Source organism: Myotis davidii, unplaced genomic scaffold, assembly GCF_000327345.1.
Source record: "Myotis davidii unplaced genomic scaffold, ASM32734v1 scaffold332, whole genome shotgun sequence".
Taxonomy (NCBI): domain Eukaryota; kingdom Metazoa; phylum Chordata; class Mammalia; order Chiroptera; family Vespertilionidae; genus Myotis; species Myotis davidii.
Genome location: NW_006285779.1, coordinates 1,330,359 through 1,354,929, shown reverse-complemented (window position 1 = coordinate 1,354,929; position 24,571 = coordinate 1,330,359). Strand labels below are relative to the sequence as shown.

At 49.9% G+C, this 24,571-nt stretch overlaps 1 protein-coding gene across 2 annotated transcripts in view; it reads right to left on the bottom strand.

The window, feature by feature from the left end:
- The window catches only part of ITPRIP (inositol 1,4,5-trisphosphate receptor interacting protein), a 23,457-nt gene extending 6,608 nt beyond the window's left edge, over nucleotides 1-16,849 (bottom strand). Inside the window, exons 1-2 of one of the 2 annotated variants that reach the window (XM_015559283.1) lie at nucleotides 16,566-16,849; nucleotides 6,459-6,560 (exon numbers count right to left, since the gene is read on the bottom strand). The gene's annotated coding sequence lies outside the window, so the exon portion shown is untranslated. The remainder of the gene's footprint in view (nucleotides 1-6,458; nucleotides 6,561-16,565) is intronic. The other variant, XM_006756438.2, reaches the window with a different exon arrangement.
- Nucleotides 16,850-24,571: the final 7,722 nt, after the last annotated feature.

Here is a 24,571-nt window from a genome sequence, read left to right as displayed (position 1 = left end):
CAAACCAAGGCACAGGGAGCACTGCCTGGAGGCCACAGGGACAAAAATATGAGTGGAGGGAGTCTAGGCATTAGAATTTTGGAGACTATGGGGACAGGACAAGTAGCTCAGAGCCTCTCACAAAACCTCTCTCTCTCTCTCTCTCTCTCTCTTCTCTCTCCTTCCCAAAGGACACCTTTCCTCCAATTCAAGGATGTCCACCTCCACCTTGGCCCAAAGCTCTAACCTCTATGAGGCTGCCCCACACATGTGATCTGAGATATCCACTTGGTGGGTTTGGCTTTGAAAATAAACCTGGGTCACTCAGAGGGCTGGGCCTATCTGCTTGCCAGGAAGCCGGCAGGAAGCCTGCTGAGTTCCTCTCCACCCCGGCCCCTGCCCACAGAGCGTGGCAGCCCATGCAGGTCACAGCTAAACTTAGCTTGGCAAAGGGCCAGGGGCACGGCAGCAGGGGCTGGGGCAGAGGTTTGCAGGTGGTTGGCCAGAACCAGTGATTTACTCAGACTGTTACTCTGAGCCTGGCCAGATCCTAGGGGAGAAATCCAAGGTGGCCTCTCCCTCCCCTGGGGTCCCTCACTCCTGTGCCCCCCCTCCAGACCCCTACAGCACCTCCACCATAGTTTAATCCAGTGAATGCCACTAAGAGTTGTCAGTGACATGCTTTCATTCATCAAGCCCTTGCTAGGATATGCTGGGCACTGTACACAGTGACCCCCGTAGCTTTCTAAGCCGTGGGTTACCCCTATTCACAGATGAGTTAACCAAAGCCTGAGATGAGGTGTTTTTCCAGTTAGAAAAGGCACAGCTGGCCGAGATCCAGCTGTTCTGTCTGCCTCTACCTGCCCAGCCCAAGCTCTTTCCATGGTGCTAGGTTTACAGAGCACCTACTGTGAGCAAGGAACACACTGTGTGCTGAGGCTGCAGCATGATCCTCGCCAGTAAAAACACTACAGCCCACATGGGGAAGCAGACAGCCACCAAATGAGTCACAAGACAGAACGAGCTGTGGGGCATAAGTGCTGTGTGAGCAACCGGCTACGAAAAGGCAGAAGGAGAGTTTTATTCCTGTTCCTCCGGGACCCTTCCTTGTCTGTAGATCTTCCCTGTGCCCACCTCCTGGGGAGATGTGGGTGTGAAACCCCTCAGCTCCACATCCACTTCCCTGCCTTCTTCCAGACACAATTCCTACGACAAACGCGGAACAGTGGGGCCTGTGTCCAACCCCACCATGTGTTCAGTTCGCCTTCTACCCCAAAACGCACACCTACCCCGACCCAGGGCTGACTGACTCCAGCTTCAACAGCAGTGGTGCCCAGGACCCCTTTCTCAGCTTCCCAGCAGGCCCGCTGGACCAGTGGCTTTCAAAATGTGGTTCCCAGCATCACCTGGTGCTTGTTAGAAATGCAAATTGTCCCCTGTAATCCTAGACCTGCTGATCAGAAACGACAGGGCTGGGCCCAGCACCTGTGTTTGCAAGCCCTCCACATGGTTTTAATGCCCACACAGGTCTGAGTTCACCCCTGTCTCCGGAGTGTCACTGAAGCCCAGGTTTTGGAGCTCTCAGAGGCTCTGCCCCAGGCCCAGCCTGTCAGATGCAATTAGCTCTGCTAATTACAACAGCAAAGGCAGCCCTGGCCCTGGCCTCATCCTCTGAGCCCAAAGGAGCAGCTGATGTGCTCTCTTACAAAACGGAAAAAGGAGGTGGGTTGAGGGCAGGAGACAGCACTTTTCACCCCAGGGGGTGACTTAGGTCCCTTTCTCACTGCTTAGGTTCTGGGCCCTTGGAGAAAGAAGGGGCCCAGGGCAACCCAAACTGTTGATAAGTTTGGGCTGAAGCCCTACTGTGCGCCTCGCCTTGTGCTGGAGTTTTGCAGTTTGGGGGTAATAAAGCCACAAATTCAAGTGTCAGAATGTAGTTATACTAACCTAAGCCCTATTTCACAAACCAGAAAGCCGGGGCCTAAAGAGGAGACGCATTTGACTCTGAGGGCAGGTGGGTGGAGGGAGAGGTGGTCCAGGCAGGCTGCATATCCTATCTGTCAACCTCACAGGGATTCCCACAGACAGAAGTTGTGAAAGTGATGATGTTTTTCGTTAACAGCCCACATTTAGGAAGCTAAGTACTTTGCATGTTTTGTCATTCAATTTTCAGAATATCAGATAGTTGCAACATCCTTATCTCATGAAGCGACTGATGGTCAGGGAGGTCCGCTGGGTGGCTTCTAAGATTCCCTGTCTGTAGTTTGTCCCCTATCTCTCTGCTCCCCAAGGGCATGAGTGAGCCCTACCGCCCCCACCCTTCTGCCCAATGGCACTGCCCAGTGGCAACCACACAGATCACCCGAGCTAGCTGTCCTCCAAACTCCCCAGGACTTGGAGACATTGGACTGTGAGAAAGGACAGGTTGAATGCACAGCCCCAGTTTGACCCCGAGTCCGGGTTTGGAGTTTGGGTCCTAGCAGCAGTCCATCTGAAGCTCTGGTGAGGCTCTCCTGTGGTCTGGCCTATCGGCTTCATCCTCATTCTAAGCTTCTCTCTGGCAGAGCCCAGGCTCCATGCTGGGGTAAGGCCAACTTCCCCGCTGAGTCCAAGGGCACCATCGTTTGTCACCTTCCTGCTCTTTCCTTGTGTCAGTTCACTCACCAGTGGGTCTCTGCCTTCCCACGTACAGCTCTAGGAGGCCCAGAAGCTGCTGTGCCCCGTCACCCCCAGGGCAGCAGGCTCAGGGCTGGGCACAATGCAGGTGCCCAATAAATATGTCAGTGGGAGTTGACTTATCACGAATTTGGGAAGAGACGGTCGGATGTAGGAGTGAGATGTCTCCACAAACTCCTTCCTCTTCGCCTAACTCAGGGCCAGTGGACAGATAGACTGCACAGACGATGTGACAAGAGTAGCTCTGAATACACTGCTGCTCACCATGACTGGCTCCCACCCCTCTAGAGCGGGGGTCCCTGTGGGAGGAGAAAGGCCTCGCAGACTGGCCCACGCCCCAGCAAGGACAAGGCCATAGAGCCACCATCAGGGTATCTCTGGCTGAGGTCTCGTTTCACCTGCACCCCAAATAGGGATGGAGGAGGGAGTTTGGGGCAGCAGAGAGGGGCTGAGCAGCATTGGGAGTGGAGGTGGGATCCTGGCAGGCCAGAGGCCCTGGTAGGAGAGGGAGGGGCAGGCAAAAAAAGGAAGTGGGGAAATAGGAAGGAAGAGGCCCAGCACAAAATAATTGAGAAAGTGGGTAGAAAGGGTGCAGTTCTGGGCCCCTAGCACCTCCCCTTCTCAGCAGCTTTGCAACCCTCCCTGCATCCCTGCAGGCACCTTCCCCCTCTCCCACTAGGCAGGACTCAGGCTTGGCCTCCAGCCAGGCTCAACTTCCTCTGACCCGCCATCCTCCTGGCCAGTGCCTCCCAGCTGGCCCCAGTAGCCACCCTCAGAATAATCATAACTAGCATTTATGAGGGCTGACTATGTGCCAGGCAGGGGCACGGGGCTTACAGAACTGTCTTCCCCATGGTCTTCCCAGGGACTAGAAACAAAGAGAAAGACACCTCGCCTTAGGGAGGACTTGATATTATAGACTATGGTCAGTGGTCCCCAGGACCCGAGAACCAGAGCCCCACTGCCCCTCCCTAACCCAGGGGAGGTCCCAGGCAGACTGAGCAGAAATCTGGGCTCAGGAGGCCCCAGGGGTCAAGACCGGGCCTTGGTGACGGTGGGGGAACAGAATAGGAGAGCAGAGAGGAGAGATCCCCACCCCCATGCCCAGTCGAGGTGGGCCTACAGGTGAGGCCATAGGAAGGTATACACTGTAAGGGGAGTGGCCTTCTCACTAAGGTGAGCTCTGCTGGCCAGACTCGCAGAGGGTGCCTGGTCACACCCACCAAAGCACTGAGTTTCCACAAGGCCCGGTCTCAGAAGAGGAAAGGGTTTCCAAAAAGTCACCAGGATGCCAATCCCATCCTCTGGACTGGGGTCATGCAGCTGGCCAGTCCAGGCACAGGAAGGTCAGCAGCCTGGACTTCCCCGACGTGGGTGGGAGAGCCCACATCCTTCCTGTCCCAGAAGAGGTGAAGGCAGGGAAGCCATCAATCACCCAGGAAGGACGTGGTGTCCTCCTGTGCAGCCACGCTGACTCCCCACAGACAGCAGGGGCCCTGACCCACGGGACGTCATGGAAAATCACAGCGTCTTGGAGCAGAAAGACAGACTGACGGACTAGGCTGGGTTGTGGAAGGGGAAGAGGCTAAGGGATGACAGGGAGGTCTGCAGGTCAAGAGACAGGGAAGGGGCTCCGTGGAGCCCAGGCCCACATCCCCCTTTCTCCTTATCCAGCAGTCACTGCAGTAGGTGGCATGGTGGGCCTCAAAAAGATAAATCTAAATGCTGATACCCAGACCCTGTGAATTCGACTGTATTTGGAGGAAGGGTCTTTACAGATGTAATTAAATTGAGGATCTTGAGCTGAACTCAGCCTGGATGACCCGGGTAGACCCTAAATCCAATGACAAGTGTCCTTATAAAGAGACAGAGGAAAAAGACCAGGAGGAAAAGGCAATGGAAGACGGAGGCAGAGGCTGGGCGAGGCAAGGAAGGTTTCTAACTTGGAGCTTTTGCAAGGAGTGTGGCGTAGCAGGTGGCTTGACTGCAGACATCTGGCCTCCAGAACTGTGAAAGGACACATTTCCGTTGTTTAAAGCCACCCAGTTTGTGGTATTTTGTCACAGCAGACCCAGGAGACTAACTCGGTTTCAGAGCTCCATGCACCCTGCTCTCCCCACCTCCAGTATCCACCCTGGGGATGTCACCCGAACGGGGCTCCCGGGCCTGGCTAGCATGGACCTGTGGAACCAGCTTCTCTGAGCTGCCCCTTATCCCAGTCACCACAGGCAGACTCCCCAGCTCTGGGGGGCTTCCTTCCTCACTTCAGAGGGTCCCTATTTCATCCCAACAGGACTGAGCTTTGAGCCTGATGTTCACGGCCTGGCTCCAACCAGCTTCAGGGGACCCCTTGGCTCCGTTCAGTCTGCTCCGGCCACTTCAGATTATCAACTGTCCCCAGACACCTCCTATACTTCCCCACCATTCCCTGCACCACGTCCACACCTCACATCTCTGCGCTCAAAACCCTACCCAACGTCCTCGCAGCGAGCCTATCTCAGAAATTGTTTCCAGGAGCCTTCTCCCCTCCCCCCACCCCCACACTCTCCTGAGACAAATCCTTTCTTGAAAGGGACGGAAGTGGTGGAGGGAGAGGAAGTATGTGTGAAGCCCCTCTGAGTGCAGGCAGCGCCCGGCCACTTGTGTAGGTGGATCTCATCCTTAGCAGCTCTCTCACCTGAGCTGCGTGTCTCAGGCAGGAGCCCAAGGCACTGAGAGTTTGAGCAACGCCTCAAGGCCACACAAGCAGGCACAGTGCAGAGGAGCTGGAGGCCAGGCCAGGCCTGAGGCTCCAGACACAGGGCAGTCTCCTCTTCCGTGACCCCAACCTGCCCTTTCATCAGATAAGCTCCTGAGTTCTGATCTCATACCACTGCTGCCTTCCCCGGAGGGCCAGGCAGGGGCTGTTTGTCTTGCCATTCCCCAGAGTGCCTGGCAGAGACCAAATGCAGGGCTGCCTGCTCACAGCATGCGGGCACTTGCAATCCTGGGGCCCACCAGATGCTGGGAACGCACCAGTATGCTCACAGCCTGCATGCTGGACACACTCACTTTCGAAAGAAAGCCTGCTTCAAGGCTCCGTTCTCAGAAGGAGTGTTTCCTACAGCAAGTGTGCACTGAAAGGCCTCCCTGGACCCCTGATTCCCATCTGAGACTTCTAGACGTGAAATCACAGGGGCGTGCTAACAACTCAACACGGTGTTACGGTGCTACGTGGTGAAGCAGCCCTCAGACGGATCTGGCTTCAGCTTGTATTTCTCAGTTTCCCTGTCTGTGGGCCCCATCTCACCCACAAGAGCACCTGCACATTGGAGGAGGGAACTTTAACACCCACCTCAGGGCAGGCATGCCAAGGCGCCCCAAACTTGCCCTCTTTCTCCACCCCCCCACCACCCATGCAAAGCAGAGCAGCGAATGCTCAGGACCAGCCACACTTTGGCTGCTGGGCAGGGAGGTCAGGGACAGAAACAGGTCCCAGACAACAGCAAACACACTGGCTTGATGGGGAGGAGACCTGAGCGGGTGGAGCAGGAACCAGAGAGTAATACAAAGGACAACAAAGGGGACACAAAGTTCTCCCCTGCACACCCGCTGCCCGCTCTCAGGAAGGGCTGGGGTGGATGGAATTAAACAGACTGCTGGTGCCCACAAGCCACCTTCCTTATTGGTGGGAACAAAGAGAGCCCAGCTCAGAAAGACAGCCTGGCCTATCAGCATGGGGAATGGGCCCCCAGGGATTTTCCACGGCCACAGAAAACACAGTTCCCCTGCCCACCCTCTCCACCCCAACACCTCTTACTCACGTCCTGGCCTAGGGGGATCCTGGCCCCCACATGGAGAAATCCTGGGCTGTTTTTCCCTGTGGCTTGGGTGGTACCTGACACAAGGCCTGGGCCCCAGCTGGGCTGGAGAGAGAGGGAGATGGGTGAGGAGAAAGGGAAGTGCTGTGGGCCTCCTGTGTAGGGGCGCACACACGCTTACCCACTCACACACGCGTGTGCGCACACACACACACACACACACACACTCATGCTCGGTGCTTGCAGAGATCTAAAACCCCTTTCATCTTAATAAAGGGAAACAGCAAGAGACACAAAGGCAAGGGGGAGGCCAAGCCCGTTGTAAAAAACTTAAGAGCTTGTGGTTGGCTTCCTGGCTTGTGTTCCCTGCTGCAGGGACCTGGGGCTGAGCAACAGGGCCAGGCATCTGCCTGCTCTCCCAAAGCAGGGCCACACCAGTCACAGCAACCCAGTTCTTGTCCTTCAAGGAAAGCAGGGGCCTTGACCGGAAGGCCAGGTACAGGCAGCAAGACTACCCCCAGAATCATCTGTGAGCACAGAGAGACACCCTCCCTGAGAATGACACAAAACAACACTGACCTACAACTACGTCGTTTTCCAGCCACAGGGATAACGTGATGGTGAGTGATGCCCACGCTCTGCCCTGGCTTCTGCCGGAGGCGGCACCTGACCCACAGCAGGTGTCCTTGAACCAACGACAGGTCCACAGTGGGGCGGGCAGCGAGCAGCCACTGACACTGCCAAGTTCACCGGAACATACTCCTGCCCCGAGGCCACCCAGAAAGAAACAGCCCAAAGCTCTTTAGCTCAGAGGAGCTTATCACGTTGCAGAGGCTTCCCTATGGTAGCCAAGGGGCCAACTCTGGGATCAGAAGGCTTATGTTTGAATCCCCCAATTCAAGATAGAAGAATAGCTCCTACTTATGGCATGGAAGTCCCATGGTAGTGCCCTGGAAAGGCCATGGTGTTGCCTATGGTACTGGTGATAAGGCCAGGTCTCCTTTCTATTTGTTTGTCCTGCAGGGTGCATCTTAGGTACTCCTTTGAAAAGAGGAGGGTCACCGACATCCCTGCAGCAACTCCAGGAGTCTGGGGATATGGCTAAGATGTCTCCCCCACTTCCATGTTCTCTTTTAAAGGCCTCAGGGGCTGCCACACAGCTGGAGCAGGATGCCTGGGACCTGGGAAACTCATAGCTCCCCACTCCAGTCTGGCAGCATCCACTGAAAGTTCCTCCTCTCCCTCTGAGCTCCTAGAACAGCGGTTCTCAACCTGTGGGTCACGACTCCTTTGGGGGTCGAACTACCCTTTCACAGGGGATGCCTAAGACCATCGGAAAACATATATAATTACATATTGTTTTTGTGATTAATCACTATGCTTTCATTATGTTCAATTTGTAATGATGAAAATACATCCTGCATATTAGATATTTACATGACGATTCATAACAGTAGCACAATTACAGTTATGAAGTAGCAAAGAAAATAATTTTATGGTCGGGGGTCACCACAACATGAGGAACTGTAATAAAGGGTCGCAGCATTAGGAAGGTTGAGAACCACTGTCCTAGAAGGACAAACCAGTGTTGGTGTCTGATGCCCGGCATTAAAGGTGCAGGCACACCATGCATGCTTGCTGAATGAATGAATGAATGGAGTCAGGACTAAGAAAGAACCTTGCTGCCTTTACTCCCAGGAGTAAGAATCCAAAACAGGAGTAGAGTGGGAAGTCCTGGATGAAGTAACTTCTAATGTTTTTCTCCTGGGAGGCACCCTGTGATCAGAAAAGCAAAGCGCCAACAACGGTAAGTGCCTTGGGAAATGTGAGCAACAACCCTTCCAGACGCAGCCCTGGAGACCGACCAGAGCCTGGCTGGCCTCCACGTAACTGCAGACTGACTCACCACCACCATTTACCAAGAAAATGGCCCAGGAATGAACCCCAATGTCTGTTTATCTGACCCCCAGCCGCCTCTCTCCCTGACACCCACCTCCTTGAAATGAAAAGTGAATGAAGGATTGCAGAGTTTGATGAGATTTAGGTAAATGAAGGAGCAGAGAAGCAATCCTAGGCACAGTGATGAGCAAGTCTCCGTTTCCAGAGAAAACCCAACAAGCCGCAAGGCCCCATCACCCAGGAGGGTTTAGCAGTAGCATATAGCAACCAACACACCAGATGTAAGCACTGTGCAAAATGCTTCATGTCTGTAGGAGGTACTGTCCCCATTTCACAGATAAGGAAACGAAGGCACAGAGAGGTGAGGCCACTCATTCAATATCTCAGAGCCAGAATTTGAACCCAGGACTAACTTTCAAGTCTTCAGTCTCCCCATGTTGCTGCTCAGTGACCTGGCTTGTGTGTGAAACATCAGACACCCCTAGCAGTACAGGCTTTCCTCCCCTGTACTGCCTAGGGAAAGGCAGTTGACAATTTAGGTGGCATTTAGGCACGAAGCAGGGAATGAGACTTAATGAAGAGATAACGGGAGTGTGACCTGGGACATGAAATGGCTTTTCAGCCAGAAGGATGGGGAAGCCCTCTCTGCAGTGGATTAGGAAAAGGGAGTGAGGGCTCTTCGGGCACTGGGCAGTGGTTTTCGGGGTGGGCCATCAGGAAAGTGGCATGGATGCCCCAGGGGGGTTCTGGAACGGCACACAGGGGTGTCAGGCATCCCCTGCTCTCCATCCACACCCTCCATCCCAGGCACACTGTGGTCCTGTCTCCTCAGCGACTCAGGAACAAAGTCTCAGCGAACAAAGGATCCTTTCATGAACTGCAGGCGGGTCCCCTGTCTGCTACTAAGAAGGCTATTGAAACAGGCTCCCAGGAGAACAGTTTGTTATGAGCACGTGGTCTTGCACTAACATGTAGGGCCAGAATTATGGCAACGCCCTCCCTTTGGCTTGATCCAGGCTGATAGGAGACTCTGGCGCATCCACTGCAGGGAAGGCCTGGAGGGAGGAAGGAGTAGCCAGAATGGCTTCAAGGTGAGCCCTCCTCCCAAGCAGTGAGTGTCCCACTGTGTTATCCACCTGGAAGTGAGCCATTTGAAAATTGTGGGCTTTGTATTTTTTCTAGGGGTTGCCATCTGAGGATCTCAAGTGCTCTGAATATTATCTGATGCTGGCTGCTACTGTCCCCATTAAACAGATGGGGAAAATGTGCTCCATCAGCAAATATCACAGAGCATGCCACAGCAAGAGGGAACCTGGAGTTGGTGATCTGCCTGTTGCCTTCTCACCTTTGACACTTAGATTTTGTGAGCTTCTGTATGCTACCTTTATGGTCACTGGGCTAGGGTGTCCAGCAGAGGCCTGAGGTGGCAGAAAGAGTCAAAGGTTATGGGAGGCACAGATCTGGGTTTGAAGCTCTGTGACTCTGGGTAAGTAGCTTGGCCTCTCTGAGCCTGTGTCTTCACCTATAAAACTGGAATAAGACCTACCTCAAAGGGCTCTTGTGAGGAAGAGAAATAAATATATACGATGGGGCTTGGCTCAGACAGGGTAGGTACTTGATGGATGAAGGCCCCCCCCCCACCCGTTTTTTAAAGGCTATTCTACTTTAATGAACAAAAGATCATGACAACTCATTTGAGGACCAGATTCCTAAGCATAATCTGCAAATAATATTCTCTGCTAATGATAAACAATTTTTATTTATAACCCTGAAAAGGCTACATTCACAAAAAATTAGGATCATTTCTTTAGCCACTGATATGCCAGAAGTCAGGGAAGCTATGTTAGAACACCTGAAATTATGGGCAGTTGTGTAAAGCAAAAACTTTAATTGAATACCTTCAAGTTGAAAGACAAGGAAATTCCTGTTCTAAAACCTCTTTAGAGGGAAAACTACCACATCGTCTAGGTTTTTACCTTTCTTTAAGGCAAGGGTTTCTTCCTTTTTTGCAATTTTCATTTGTTGTGTTGGCATTTAACAGTCATTGCTTAGGAATTTTTATCTTAAGGAGAACAGGAGGCATCACCTTAAGAGACATGGTGGAAACCACAAACCACCAAGCATCAGAATCGCCAAGTGAGTTTACTAGTACACACAACGCTGTCTGTCCCCAGGCTTTCCTTTTGGCAGGACACAGAAGACACCTATGGCCGTCCTCTTTAACACAGGTGTATCTCAGATACCTCCGCATCCCTTCATGAACTACTGGGCAGGAAGGGATTCCAAAGGTTTAACTGAACCATCAGGAATTCCAAGGGGCGTGCTAGAGCTGGGTAAGAGGTGACCGGTGAGACCTTGCTTCTATTTCCAACCTCTGGGGCAGTGGATTCTGGACATTCCTCCTCTCTGTGTGCATTCGATCACACAGCTACATGTGGCCACTGAATCCTTAGCATAGTGCCTTGCCTATCCTAGGTTCACAATACATACTTGCCCAATCAGTGAATGAAGGTTTTCCCTCAGTCAGGCCCCGAAACCCCCCATAGTAAGGACCTAAGTATCCTTGTTTCTCACTGTCTTTGGGGGTGAGGGTGAAGAAGAGGGAAGCCACAGTTCTGATGTCCCCATCCCTGTGTAGAAAGGAGGCCCAGAAGCCCCTGTATGGAGTCATGCTCTTTGCTCCCTGTCACAGCTCAGAGAAGAAAACAAGACTGCAGCTGTCAGCACTGTGCTCTATTCCCTTGGGCCAAACCCAAGGCCGGAAGACCAGCCCCCAGTTGGCTCACAGCCCAGATCTGGGACCTGCAGCCCCTCCCTTTTCTTGCCTGTGCTCTGAGAAACACACCTGTGATGTTAGGCCTTCTGTGCTCCTCTGTCTTACAATTGGGGTGGTTGGTTGTTCCTCCTGGTCTACCTTAAGGTGGAGGTGTTGTTGCCTTGGGCAACAGTGATGTCACCTGCAAGTGCTTCCATTCTGCTGATGTCATGGGGTGGGCCAACGGATTTGAGGGGGGGTTTGCTTTCTACCAGAAAACACCACAGGTCTTAAACTGCTGAGGAAGATCCTGTAGACCTCCTGGGCACTCCCAAATGACTGTCTTTCTCTCCCAGAAACCTTTCTGACCCTTCTCTCCCATCTGGCTGCCGGTGGCAGGCCAAGCCTCAAACCTGACCTTCCCTCTCCCAGAGTTGACTGAAAGGTCAGGACAAGCAGCTTTGCCCTCAGTTCTGAACAAAGTACACACAAGGGCACTGATGATCTCCTTCTCACCATCTAGGACAGTCTGGGTCCCTGTGACCTTGTCCTTGGCTCAGACCTCAGAGGAGGGAGCAGTGGTACTAATGGGGAAGCTAGGGTCCCAATTTGGCAGAGAATGTAGAATCTCCCTTGATCTCTACTATCTTTAAGAGCTCATATGAGCCAGAGTGTCAGTCTGTGCCAGGCACTGTGCTTAGCTCTTTCCATGCATTTTACTGATGATGAAACCAAGGCTTGGAAAAGTCAAGGCAGTTACCTCAATACAGAGAACACCCAACCACTGAGCGGTGGAGCCAGGATGCAACCCAAGTTTGCCCTCCTCCTGGGTCACACCTCCATGTCTCTGGGGCAACTGGAGATGGCAGCTTACTAAAGATGGGCCACGAGGGGGCCTGGACGGAGATAAGGGAGAGCCCTTTAAATTCAAAGAAGCCAACCAGGATGCCCAGGTGGCTGGGGGAGCTAAAGTCATCACCTGCCTTAGGACTGCCTCACTCCATGCTGACGCAGGGGCTGCAGTTTGGTGGCCAATCCTGGCCCTTCCACTTCCCCCTGCAACAGTGCATATTAGGGACCAGGTTCCTCTTTTTGTGGTTGACTACCTATTGACTCATCCAGGCCACCTGACTGTCCTCTTGATTTGCATATAGCATTTACCCCTGTGGCCTGAAACTCCAACCCTAAATCTGTCTAGTAGTTAAACTTATGCAAATGCAACTTGAGTGGCTGGGAGCTAAAACTTATAATGCACTAAGCAAAATAAATAAAAATTGCTAAATTACAAAAAAGAAAATGGGGAAATCCTACCAGGTAAACACTGACTTTGGGGAACTGACCAAGGAAATGCACACAGCCAGGATTATTGGAGTACTGGTCTACCTGGCAGGTATTTCTCCACTGGTGAGAGGTCTACAGAGGCAAACAAAGCCCATGCTTTTGGACATCACTCGTCAACTCCACCCCTTCCCCCGCCCCCAACCCCGACTCCAGCTTTGTTAAATACAAGTTGCCTTCTAATCTTTGGTTTCCCACATGGCTTGCCCAGGATGCAGGGAACAGATAGCATCCAGTCTGCATCACAAGGTCTCCTTGCAAATTCATAAACTAGCATTCTGACTTGTATACCCACTTCTGGGAGCTTTCTTAAGGTAACTCAATAGCCCAAGTCCAAACCACTCTGGAAATTGTGGAGATAGGGTTTCTGAGTGGGCACAACTAAGAGCCAGACCCTGGGACGGGTCTAATGATCCAGGTAAACACTACCATTATGGGAATTTGCTGGGCCAACCCTTCCCAGGAGACATTAAGACATTGATAGCCCGGCCTGTGTGGCTCAATGGTTGAGCGTTGAACTACGAATCAGGAGATCGCAGTTCGATTCCCAGTCAGGGCACATGCCTGAGTTGTGGGCTCTATCCCCAATGTGGGGCATGCAGGAGGCAGCAGATTAATGATTCTCTCTCATCATTGATGTTTCTCTCTCTCTCTCTCTCTCCTTTCCTCTCTGAAATTAATAAAAATATATATTTTTTAAAGTCATTGAGAATTCCTTATTGGCTGAGAAGCCTGGTTTGTTTAAAATGCTGTCTCTCTGTCCGTCTATATGTAGAAAAATGTGCCACTCCAGCTAATTAAGTGCTGAGCTATATAGCGTGGAAAATAAGTGATCATAAAGATGGAGCTGTGAAGTACAAGTTTTGGGAAAGGTTTCCTGAATGAGCTTGTGAAAGGTGTTTGCAGATGAACAGGATCTGGAAGGGGATGGGACAGCATGTTTAGACACTTCCCACTTTATTCCATTCCTCGGGGAGTTCTCTGCCTAGGTGAGGGCTCCTGTGTAGCTGCGGCCTTTTCCCTCTGTGCCACACCCAAGTGGCACTTACTCATCACCCTCATGCCAGGCCCCAAACTGGATTTGCCACCTCACACCGCCCAGTTATTGAGAAGTCATCTGATGCTTGGGCCAGGCCTGCCATAGATCATCAAGGCCGGGCCTGCCCCTTTCTTTCTGTGCCTTTCTTCTGCCAGAAGAATTTTCCATCATTTCCTCTGTCTGAGCTGAGAGTGGATGTTTCTTCCCTTGATAAAGAAAGAAAAAGGCAACTGCTCTTCCCTCGTTCCCCCCATAAGAGACCTCAAGCAAATGGTTTTTAAGCGTAACCTGCTTCTTGTGCTGGGAATGCTGCTCAGTGGTTGGGACTCAGCTTCCAGGCTCCTGAACACTTTATTTTGCTGTGCCTTAGTTTCCTCATCTATAAAATGGGGATAACAATACCTAATGTCATAGGGCTACGATGAAGTTTAAACGAGTTAATACAGGCCATGTAGTTTTTTTTGGGGGGAAAAAAAAAAGCCCAGAAAATGTTAAGTCCTTAATGACTGTTGGTTATCAAGGCTGCTGTGTGTGGCTGGAGAGGTGGTGTGCTGCTCAAGAACAGCCGGTGGGGTGGTGATGGTAGGTCCAACTCACGTGCAATTGCCCAGCTGAGTGCTGAGGCCGTGTCAAGATGAGACTCCTTTTTCTAAATGGCACCAGGGAAACACCTTCTTGCCTTTAGAGGGAGCACCTTTTTCTAATTCTCATAAAGGAGGGAACCAGCAGCCCTGGGGGTTATTCTTATCCTCTCTCAGCATCCTCCTGGTGATGTCCTCCTCCCCCAACAAGACTGGATTAGAGGGGAGTCCAAGATGGACTGGTCTCAGCCGTACACAAGGTCCTGCTCCTCAGCTCCCCAGCACACCGGGTGCACTTGCCCCCACCTAGGACACTTCTGGGTTAAAGCCTCCCCCCCAAAGCCCCACAGGCTGCCTTACTCCCTCATCCCCACTGAGGGGCCTCTCAGCCCCAAACATGGAGTCACAGAGGCTTAACCTCTGAAAGGACTCTCTCCTCGGTCACTGTTGATGGCCACCCGTCTCTGCTGAGTGATAGGCAGCGTATACCTACCGAGGAGCTCGAGTTGTTGGCAGGTTCCTTCTGACTTTTGAGTAAGCTCCATTTCCCTGCTTCTCCTAACCAGCGAGTCTCTGAGGCCAGGCAGAGCAAGTCTTTTCTCAAGTGAGAATACTTGAGATTCCTAAAGGTCACAGCCCTGAGCCGCCAGGCCTCTGATCCTTAGGGGAACTATTGCCTGTTCATTCCTTTCTCCCTCACAAGCATACCTTCCAGAACCTGCTCACCATTCCACCTCCCCCCACTGTGGACATGTACCCATTTGGCAGTGGTATCCTTCAAAAGAAGAGACATTAAGAAGAGAGTTTCTGTACTCCAGTGGACGAACTCTACTCTTCCTGGGCTCTGTGCCCAGGGTGCTTGTCACTGCCTCCACCAATATGTGTACCCCCTCCATCAGACAGAACCTCCCCATACACACTTTCTTTCTCTTTATTGACCTGAGGAGTTCAAGAAGGAAAAATACAAAACTAGGTTCCTCCCAGATAGTGCCTTCTCAGATGGACAAGTTTGCCATAAGTCACTATCCAGAAGTTCCTCCCTGAACTTGCCCTTGGATAAAAAGTCCACCCACATACCCTCCTCTTTGTTCTCCTCATGGGCACTGCAGAAGCTGAGAGCCTATTCCTGGAAAGGTGACAAGTTCTGGGATGAGGGCATCCGGTTAAATTTCAGATCCTTGTCCCCTGCCGGCTCGAGCCTGAAACTGCTGCATCTTTGACAGTTCTGGAGCCAGAGGATGGCACTGGAGCAAAAGCCTTTCCATCCACCCAGGGAGCGAGAGCAGAGTCAGTATAACCACTTCACGGTTACCCACAAGTGGAAACCACGAGGTTCAGAATGGCCTGGAGCAGCAGCAGCAGACGCAGGGAATTAGCAAACAATGAAAGCCACTTAGGCTGGAAGGAGGACTCAAAAGCACAGCCTATTATGTTATCAGTCAGGAGGTGAAGGGCAGCAGTTCTACCGTGTGCCATGCCATTTACCATTTACCGGTGTAACCTGGACCTGGGCCTTGCACAGGGCACCAATTAGCTTTGCCTGGCAGCCTCTCCGAGGCAGAGCTGGTTTATGAAAGGGAAGGGCCCTTGGTCAAATCCAAAAGAGGAACAAGAAAATGGAATACAACTCCGCAACTGATTGAGATCCCAAAGCCTGGGGGCCAGGCTCTGCCAAGTACCTGGTGCTCTTCTAGTTTTGAAAGGAGGCTCCTTCTCACACCAGACAGAGGGGGGAAAGCAAAGTGCTATCACTGAGAGTAAAATATTTTCCCTTCCTGGGGCAGCATTTTTTTTCTTTTTTAAGAGAAGGACCTTCTCCAATCGGAAGGCCTGCCCCAGAGCTTTCAGATGGCACAGAAAGGTGGAGACACTGGGAACAGGTTGGAATGAAGTTATGGGTCAGATGGCAGAGACCTTGCAACCCCAAGAGAAAGTTCTGTGCAGCGTGGGATCTCCTTCACTAAGAGTCTCAAAGAGGAAGCGGCGGGGGCTTGGTCCGGCCCCAGCAACCTCACAGTTTCACTACCCTAAACGGAGAAAGAATAAGCAAGCTCCACTCCTGCTCCCTCCTTCCAGGAGGGGGAAGAAGGCGGGAAGAGAGCTGGCCAGTACTCAGCTCAGACGGTGAAAAGTAACGGATCGTCGGGCAGGAGGAACAAAGACGTGGTCCCGCTTCGGGCGCCTGGAAGAGGAGCCGCCCGCCCGCGATGGGGGCTGGAGCCCAGAGCTGAACGCGGGACCCCGCGCATCGCGAGGAGGAATCGTGATCCGCAGGGGACAATGCGCCGGGTTTGGCACCGGCGCTGCACGGGGGTCTCCAGAGTCAGCCCCTGACATAGGGACCCTAGGAGACCCCTCGTCCCGCGTGGAGCCCCGGCACCCCCGCCCCAAGACGCCATCTCGGCGCGGCTCCGCCTCGGCCCCCGTGGCCATCGCCTCCTTCCACCTCCCACCCACGAGGAGGACGCAGCGCCTCGCGGCCGCCGGCAGACACTTACCTTTAGCCTCCGTCCAGCTCGCCGTCGCGGGAGGACCGCGCGGGCCCGGCTGCACTCGGGGTCCCCAGGGCCTGGGCGCCGCTGTTGGCTGCGTTTGCAGCGGAGGTCCGGGTGGGCGACTAGACGATCGGGGGCGGAGACACCCCGGCCTGCTCCCGCCTTCTGGTCTCCATCTGCCGCGCTCTAAAGGGCTCCGCAGTTACTCATTTCCTGGATGTCACAGAAACTTTTCCTCCTTATAAGAACAAAACACCCGCCTCTCCTCTCAGCCGCAGCCGCTTCTTAAGGAGGAGCGCGCGAGTTAGGGACGCCGGGCCCAGGTCCGCCGCGGAGGTCTGTCCATTGACCCCCCCACCCCCACCCCGGGAACTCCAGAGGGGGCAGCAGAACTGGAGGGTGACCAGGAGGGACGGGGTCTGGCCATCAGAGTAAACGGGGGGAGGGGATAGGGAGTCGGGGAGGACTCCCTTAAAAGTCGGTCCCAGTGGATGCTCACCTAACCGTGCGTTTTCCGCCCGCGCATTGTTTGGGAGTTGGATTCCAGGGGACACCTCTTTTGTCCTCTGGAGGGAAATATAAATACAGAAACAGTGCCGGCCCTTTTCTCCTCTTCGGCTGGAAAAGCTTAAAATAACCCACCAAATTTCATGATAAACGAAGGCATCTTGCCTCTCTCCCCTCATCAACTACGCACAAAGGAAAGCGAGGATTTTAGATGCTTTTATCTGCAGAGGGCGCTTTAGTTTCCAAAGTCTGGTTACAGTTGCGAAGTTGGCTAGACCTCTGTTTTAGACGCCAGGGAACTGAGGCCAGGAGGGCAGCACCGCCCTGGTGGGACTTAGCGGGTTGAAATCCATAACCTCTGACCTTCGTGACCTGCCCAGATCCCACAGCCAGCAGAGGTGACCAGGAAGGGCTGAATCAATCTTACCTAAAGTTGCCTTGGGGGACTCAAACACCAGTGAAGGCAGGTGGGGGATGTTAGGAGAACACCCAAGTGATTATCACCATTGCTACCCCCCCAGGGCCCAGACCTCCCTCCCAGGACCCATCCATCCATCCGGGCCTCAGTCCTACATCCCGGTACCAGACCTTCATGCCAGGGCCCAGAAGCCATCCTGGGGACTAGTTCTCAAACCCAGTATCCAGTCTTCTATCGGGGTCCTATCTCCATAGCAGTCTAGATCACCATTCTATGACCCAATGCCCCAACTTCTGACCCAGACCTCCCTTAGGGGCCCGAACCTCCCTCCCAGGGCCCATACCTCCATCTGGGGCTCAGACCTACATCTGGGTCCCAGACTTTCATGCCAGGGCCCAGAAGGCCTGCCCGGGGCCCAGACTTCGAACAAAGCATCCAGTCCAGCAGTGGGGGCCCAGACCTCCGTCCATAGTCCAGACCACCATTCCTTGACACAGGGTTCGAGCCACATCTTCCTCTGGGACCCATACCTCTCTCTCAGGACCAATCCCTCCATCTGGGGTCAGACCTACATCCGGGTCCCAGACCTTAGTGTCAGTTCCTAGTATGCCATTCTGCGGCCCAGACCTCAAACCAAGAATACAGTCCAGTATTGGCGGCCCAGGCCTACATTCTTAGTTCAGACCACCATTCCATGACGCAGAGGTTCAGCTCCTGTCCCAGGTCTCCACCCAGGGCCCAGACCACCCTCCAGTGGTCTCAGACCATCACGCCAGGGCCCTGAAGGCCATTCCGGGGCCCAGTCCTCAAACCCAGTATCCAGTCCTTTATTGGGGTCCAGACCTCCACAGTAGTCCTGACCACCATTCCATGACCCAGAGGTCCAGCCCCTGACCCAGACAGGGGGAGAAGGAAAAATTCTAAATATAGGCCCCCTGGTGCTTGCCCTGGGTTACTCTTGTTTTCCAGCTTCTGCTGTTACTTACAGCTCCTTCTGCTGCTACATACATCAGGCACAGTGATGGCTGTTTTGGGACCTGGTTTTGGAGGTTGGCGCGGGGAGGCGGGAGTAGAGAGAATTTGGGGAAATAGTCTTGAAAGACGTGTTTTTCTGCAAGCTGAATGAATGGGAGATGGGGACACTACACTGCGCGTCACTATACTAACTTGTAATCCTTGGGGTAAGAGTGGAGGGTGATGGATGCTGGAATGCCAAAGTGAGTGCTGGGATGCCCCCTTGGACTGTCATCAGCAGCTTCTAACCGGCTGTGCACATTTATTTATATAAGGAACATTGACTAGATTTGTTTTTCTTTTTAACCTGATGATATCCCTCCACGTGGTCTCCTTCATTGGCTTCCCTCTGCCCTCAGCATAAGGACCACTGTTCTAACCTGGCACATGAGCCATTCATGAACTGGCGTCTATTTAGCTCCCAACCTCATATCTCAGTTCATGTTCCACACCAAACTCCTGGCAGTTCTTGGAACATGTGCTTCTCAGAATGTGATGCTTGGTTTGTCCCCACCCACCTTGTGTATACACATGTGCTTTATCTTCTGCTGGCAACCTTCACCTCACCTCTTCCTTCATCCTGTCACCCTCAGTGCACATTACCCCCTGCCCCAGCATATGTACTCAGTTTCCAGTCTTCAGGTGTCAGATTGGACAATTTATTTTTTAGGGACTCTTTCTTGAACACCCACACCTGGATTAGATACCCCTCCACCCTCAATGTAGTTTCCATAGCACTTTGTGATTGCTCTAGAAAGGGTTTTTTAAAAGACAGGAAAGTACAAAGGATTCATGAGAAGCCACGAAGTCAGGTAACCTCTGCTTCAAACACAGAAGTGCTGAAAAAACCAACAGTTGAAAGAAAGAAAGGGGAAATCTCTAGGTGTGAGATAGGAGGAGGGATAAGGGTATTTGACAGGAATATAAGCCCAAATGGCTAAGGACTGGGAGGTGAATAACCACTCAGGCCTTGTGTCCTAGAAAGGTAGAGATCTGGACTTGAGAACCCCACTTAAATCGGGGACACCGGAAAGACTCTTAGTGACTGGAGAACGGAAAAATACCAAGAATCCTCCCACTGGTCCAAGGCCACAATGAGGAAGTTTGTGGTTTGTCTGGGGCTCTGGATAAATTTAAAAAACGGCTGCTAGCGAAACTGAAACCAGAGTTTGCCTATGCCATTCATTGGTGTGAAGTTCCAGCTTACAGTACCCACGTGCTGAGGGACTTCTGAAGTCAACACAGAATGTAAAAGCTGGTTCCAAAGTGACCCCCGTGGCCCTGTCAGAAGCAAATGCAAAGTCAGTTGTTTATTCTGATCTTTCCCAGAATGAAGAACTCCCATGGATGATGAGTTTATAATAAGAAATTATAAACCAAAGTAGGAAATGAACTACATGAGGGATGGATCAATAAAGAGGAGAATTAGCCCCTTAAGAACTTGAGACAATGGAACAATTTGCAAGAGACAATAGAATAGTTATGTTCAAAATAATTATAGAGTCAAAATGATAGAACATAACACTATGAGAAAAGAATAAGCAAATTTCAAAAAACACAAATAAAACATATAGAAATAAATATTTAGTCATTTTGATTTTAAAACCTCAATGGTTGGAATTTTTTCTTCCATTAAGTCAGTAATAACATATTAGCCAAAAATCCAATAGAAATAACTCATTAAAATGGGGAAAATGAAGAAAAGCACTAATTTCATTTAAAAATACTGTTTTAGAAAACCTAAATAAAACATTAACACAGAATCCCAGCAGCACATCAAAAGAATATTACACCATGAATAGATAAAAAAAAGAAAAATGGAAAGATCATCACCATAGATGCTGAAAAGCCATTAGATAAAATTGGCACCCAAATGTAAATAAACACTTTTGTAGCATGATAAAAATGAGAGATGAAGTTCACTCCCTAAGCCAATATCATGCTTAATGGGGAAATAATAGAAACCTTCATGTTAAAGTCAGTGTAAGATAAAGAATTCTTCTTTTACCTTTTTTTTTTTAAAAACTTTTTTTTTTTTTAAACTTGTCAATTAGGAAAGTGTTTAGTTGCAAGTGATAGAATATCTGGCTATAATTTTATGTGTTTAGGACTATAAGAGACTTAAACAATCAGGGCTTAATTTTTAGTTCTGTAGATAGGTGGCTGCATTGGCTCAATGCTTCGATATTTTGGGGACTGGTCAAAGTTATGTACACTTACTGTTTTGATAAATTGCAAAATTGTCCTCTAAAGGTGTGTCACTGATTTGGACTCACCAATTAAATATGAGAATGCCTGTTTCTCTAAATCTTTTTCAGCATTGGCTATTTCCTAACTTTAATTAGTTTGCTTCTGTTATAGGTGAAAAAAAAATGATATCCCAATGTCTTGATCTGCATTTCTTTAATGATAAGTGAGGCAAAATGGAACATTTTATTTAATGAAACTTTTCTATTTGTAAATAGTCATAAATTCACCTATTTTTCTCTTGGCTTGTTTTTCATGTGTGTTTTTCATGATCTTAGGTGCTAGTTATGACTTCAGATTCCACAGTGAGAGGTGAGATGTGATAAACACTGGACCAACCATGGGCAGCTACACACTGTACTTCACCATCAGGAACATTGGCGATAAAAACAAAAGAGCAAACATGGGGACAGATTTCCTGTTCACCCCCAGCTGTGGTTATCCCAGTAAATGGAATAAAATACATGACAATGGGAGAGACAGGAAGTCAGTGATAGTTATGAAGGGTCTGATGGATGGAAAAAAAGAACATTTTCCTTGATTTGGCCAATTTCTCACCATCATGAATTCACCTTTGCATGCAATTTTGAGAGATGATAACAAGTTGGCTTACAGGATGTATCATTGGAACAGACTGCTTGGCTGAGACCTCAAAGGTGGCAGTGGAACAGGATGAATGATTTGCCATTGGCTATTTCTTTACTCAGAGTCTGTCCTGGGAACTCCTCCACCTCCTCTAGGCATGTTGGAGCCAGCAGGGCCTATTTACCAACATAAATGAAGCCCAGAGAAGTTAGGTCACATATAAAGGTCACCCTTTTGCTTAGAGACAACATAAAAATAGCTAAAACTTAACACTAGGTACTAGGCATTACTCTAAGCCCTTTACAAATAACAACTCATTTAATTATCATAACCCCATACAGTAGGTATCATTAGCATTCCTATTCAACAGAGGAAGAAATGAGGCCTAAAGAGGCTGAGTAACTTACCCAAGGACACACAGCTAATAAGTGGCAGAGTTAGGATTTAAACCCAAAACTTGGCTCCAGAATCTTGTCCTTAACTATGATTCTGTATCATGTTCATAGTAAATCTCCTTCAAATGTACAACACTGAATTTCCCCCAAATGAGATTACAATAGTTAGAATATTTTTCAAACTTCTTTGAAAGTACATTTTACCTTAGAACCCAATATACTTACACACAAGTGTGTTATAATAGAAAGTTTCTTTAAAAAACAATCCTTAGGTTTACTATTTGTGATATACCCTGGAATATTCCCTCTTTTTCTATTCCATCTCTTACCCTTTTTTGAGAAAAATTACAGGTTACAATGTACTGAGTCATGATCTACAGTTTGAAAACATTGCTCCTTCAAATCAACCTTGTTGCTCACAGCTCTGTTATGACATGACAGCTCTTAGTGGTTTATACGTGTTAAGTTTCCATCCATACATCGCTTGGAGTAGGAAAGACGCTCAGATAAATTCTATCGAGCTTATTTCTGGTCAGTAGGTATTTATTGCTCTCCCAGTAGTTAATGTCTAAAGATGATACACAGGGGTTTTAAAACAAATCGCCATGCTGTAATTTTTAGGAAAACCTTCATCCACGTATCTAGTCATTCAATAAATATTTGAGCACCTACTATATGGCAGGCATTGTGGCAAACTATGGCCAGTGGGCCAACTCCAGAGCAACACCTGTCTCTGTAAATAAAGTTTTACTGGATCATCACCACGCCCATTCATTTAAGCATTGTCTGTGGCTGCTTTTGTGCTATGATGGCAGAGTGGAGTAGCTGCTACAGAGACCATGTGCCCCATGAAGCCCAAAATATCTCTTAATCTCGTCCTATACAAAAAGAGTTTGCAGAATCTGGTATTAGATTCTAAAATACAATGGCATTTTAGACAGGTCTCTGCCATCTTGTAGATTTGCAGTATCCTGCTTAGCTTAAATTGGGTTTCAAGCCTCTTGGGGAGGTGGGGGTTGGGATTTGTCTAGGCTTTTTGCTTCCCTCGAATTGCCTCGGAGAACACCTGTTCACAGTAGGTGCTCAGCAGGCATTCTCTGCTGCTGAAATTATTCAGTAGATCTGGTGGCAGATAGTGCAAAGAAAGCAACCTATTCCTTTAACATAGCAAAGAGTTTCATTTTATAGATGTCTATCTTTTTTGCAATGAGAAGCAGGGCATCAACTTGAGTATCTACTGTGCATTTGGCCCCCCATGAGTTTAAAAAAAAACCCAACGTGGTTGGTTGCCATTTGCATCAGGATGGGAAGAGAAATGAGATACATGCATTAAATTGTCATTCTTAGTACTTCTGCTTGGGGACCTAGTATGCACTTGGAGGTGATTCTGTTCAGCTAAGTTAGAATCTTAAATATTTGTGTTCCAATAGCTTTTAACTTCTCTCAATCACTACTGATTCCCAGGAGCAGTTGCTGCGTGTCTGAGTGTATAAGCTAATTTCATCCTTTTTTCTTCTTTTCTTCCTTCTTTTCCTTCCTTCTTTTCTCCAGCAAACTTTCTATTTTAAGTGTCTCTTATGTATCAGTACCATAGATATCTCACAGAAGACACTGGTCCTTCCAGTATTATGGGAAAGACATAGAAATAAACACATGATTAAAATACAGTGTATTGACAGAAGGAGAATTAGGTTTTCTAGCAACACAGAGAGGAATGCCTAACTGGAGAAGACTTCCTGGAGGAAGAGACACTGAGCTGAGTCTTGAAAAACTCACTGGATACAATAGGACATTTCAGACAAGGGGCCTGCATAGGTAAAGTCTAGAGGTATGTGAAAATGTGTTTTGTGTGTGTGTGTGTGTGTGTGTGTGTGTGTTTCAGGAGATAGTAGAAATAAAAGCATTGACCTGTATTCCACGGGATGGGTGCTCTGATTTTGAAAAAGTCTATTAATTTACTTACTTATCCACTCACTTATTCAGTTTATTTGTAGTGGGAACAGGTTATGTGGAGCCATTCAGTCTTTTTAACCAATCTGGTTAGCAAGTCACCACTAGTTCTAGGTAGGACATCAAACTGTGACTTTGGCCTCTTGGGCAAGAAGCACCAACGGAAAGAGCTCGCCTAGTCACACTCAAAAATGATCTGACTGGGAGAAGTGCAGTGGCTGTTAAGCCAATAAAATTCCAGGCAGGTAAGATGACTGGGTGATTGTGACACTGTCCTCTTCTTCTCCTGGTAAAACTGATCTCCTGTGGTGGCAGAGTGCCCGCTGCTTCCTCCTCATGCCTGACCTTTCAGTCTTCCTAATAAATCTGCCCGATCTTTGCTGCCTCCTGTGGTATCAAGAGGGGAGTTTGTATGAAGATCTTTTGGGAACTCACGTCAAACGTTCCACAAATGTTCTGTTAAGTTACCGCTGCAGCAGGCTGGAAATGGCTCAGATTAAAGAAATAAAATATGGTCGCAACAGTTTTGAAAGCATGAGCCAGCTGGGACTCTGCTCTGTCATCTCAGGTGAGCATGGGGTCAGCTGATAAATGATAACAATTTTCTGCAACACGTGGGCTTTTAATCTTCCCAATAGACTGGCGGAGAAATGTTAGGGTGTTGGGGGCTGACGATGCAGGTTTTAGATTTCATGGATTCTAAATCCAGAGATTTCACAAGAATGACTGTAGAAATAAGACCTATGTTGGTCAAGGCTTTGGGGCGTTATTTTGGAGTGGGGGCAAGTATGAGCAATGGAAACGCACTTCATCTCGATGAAACAAATAAGGTGACTTTGTTAGGAAGATGCAAATGATCTAGCAGAACCCAAGAAAGCTGTGTCCCATGGTGT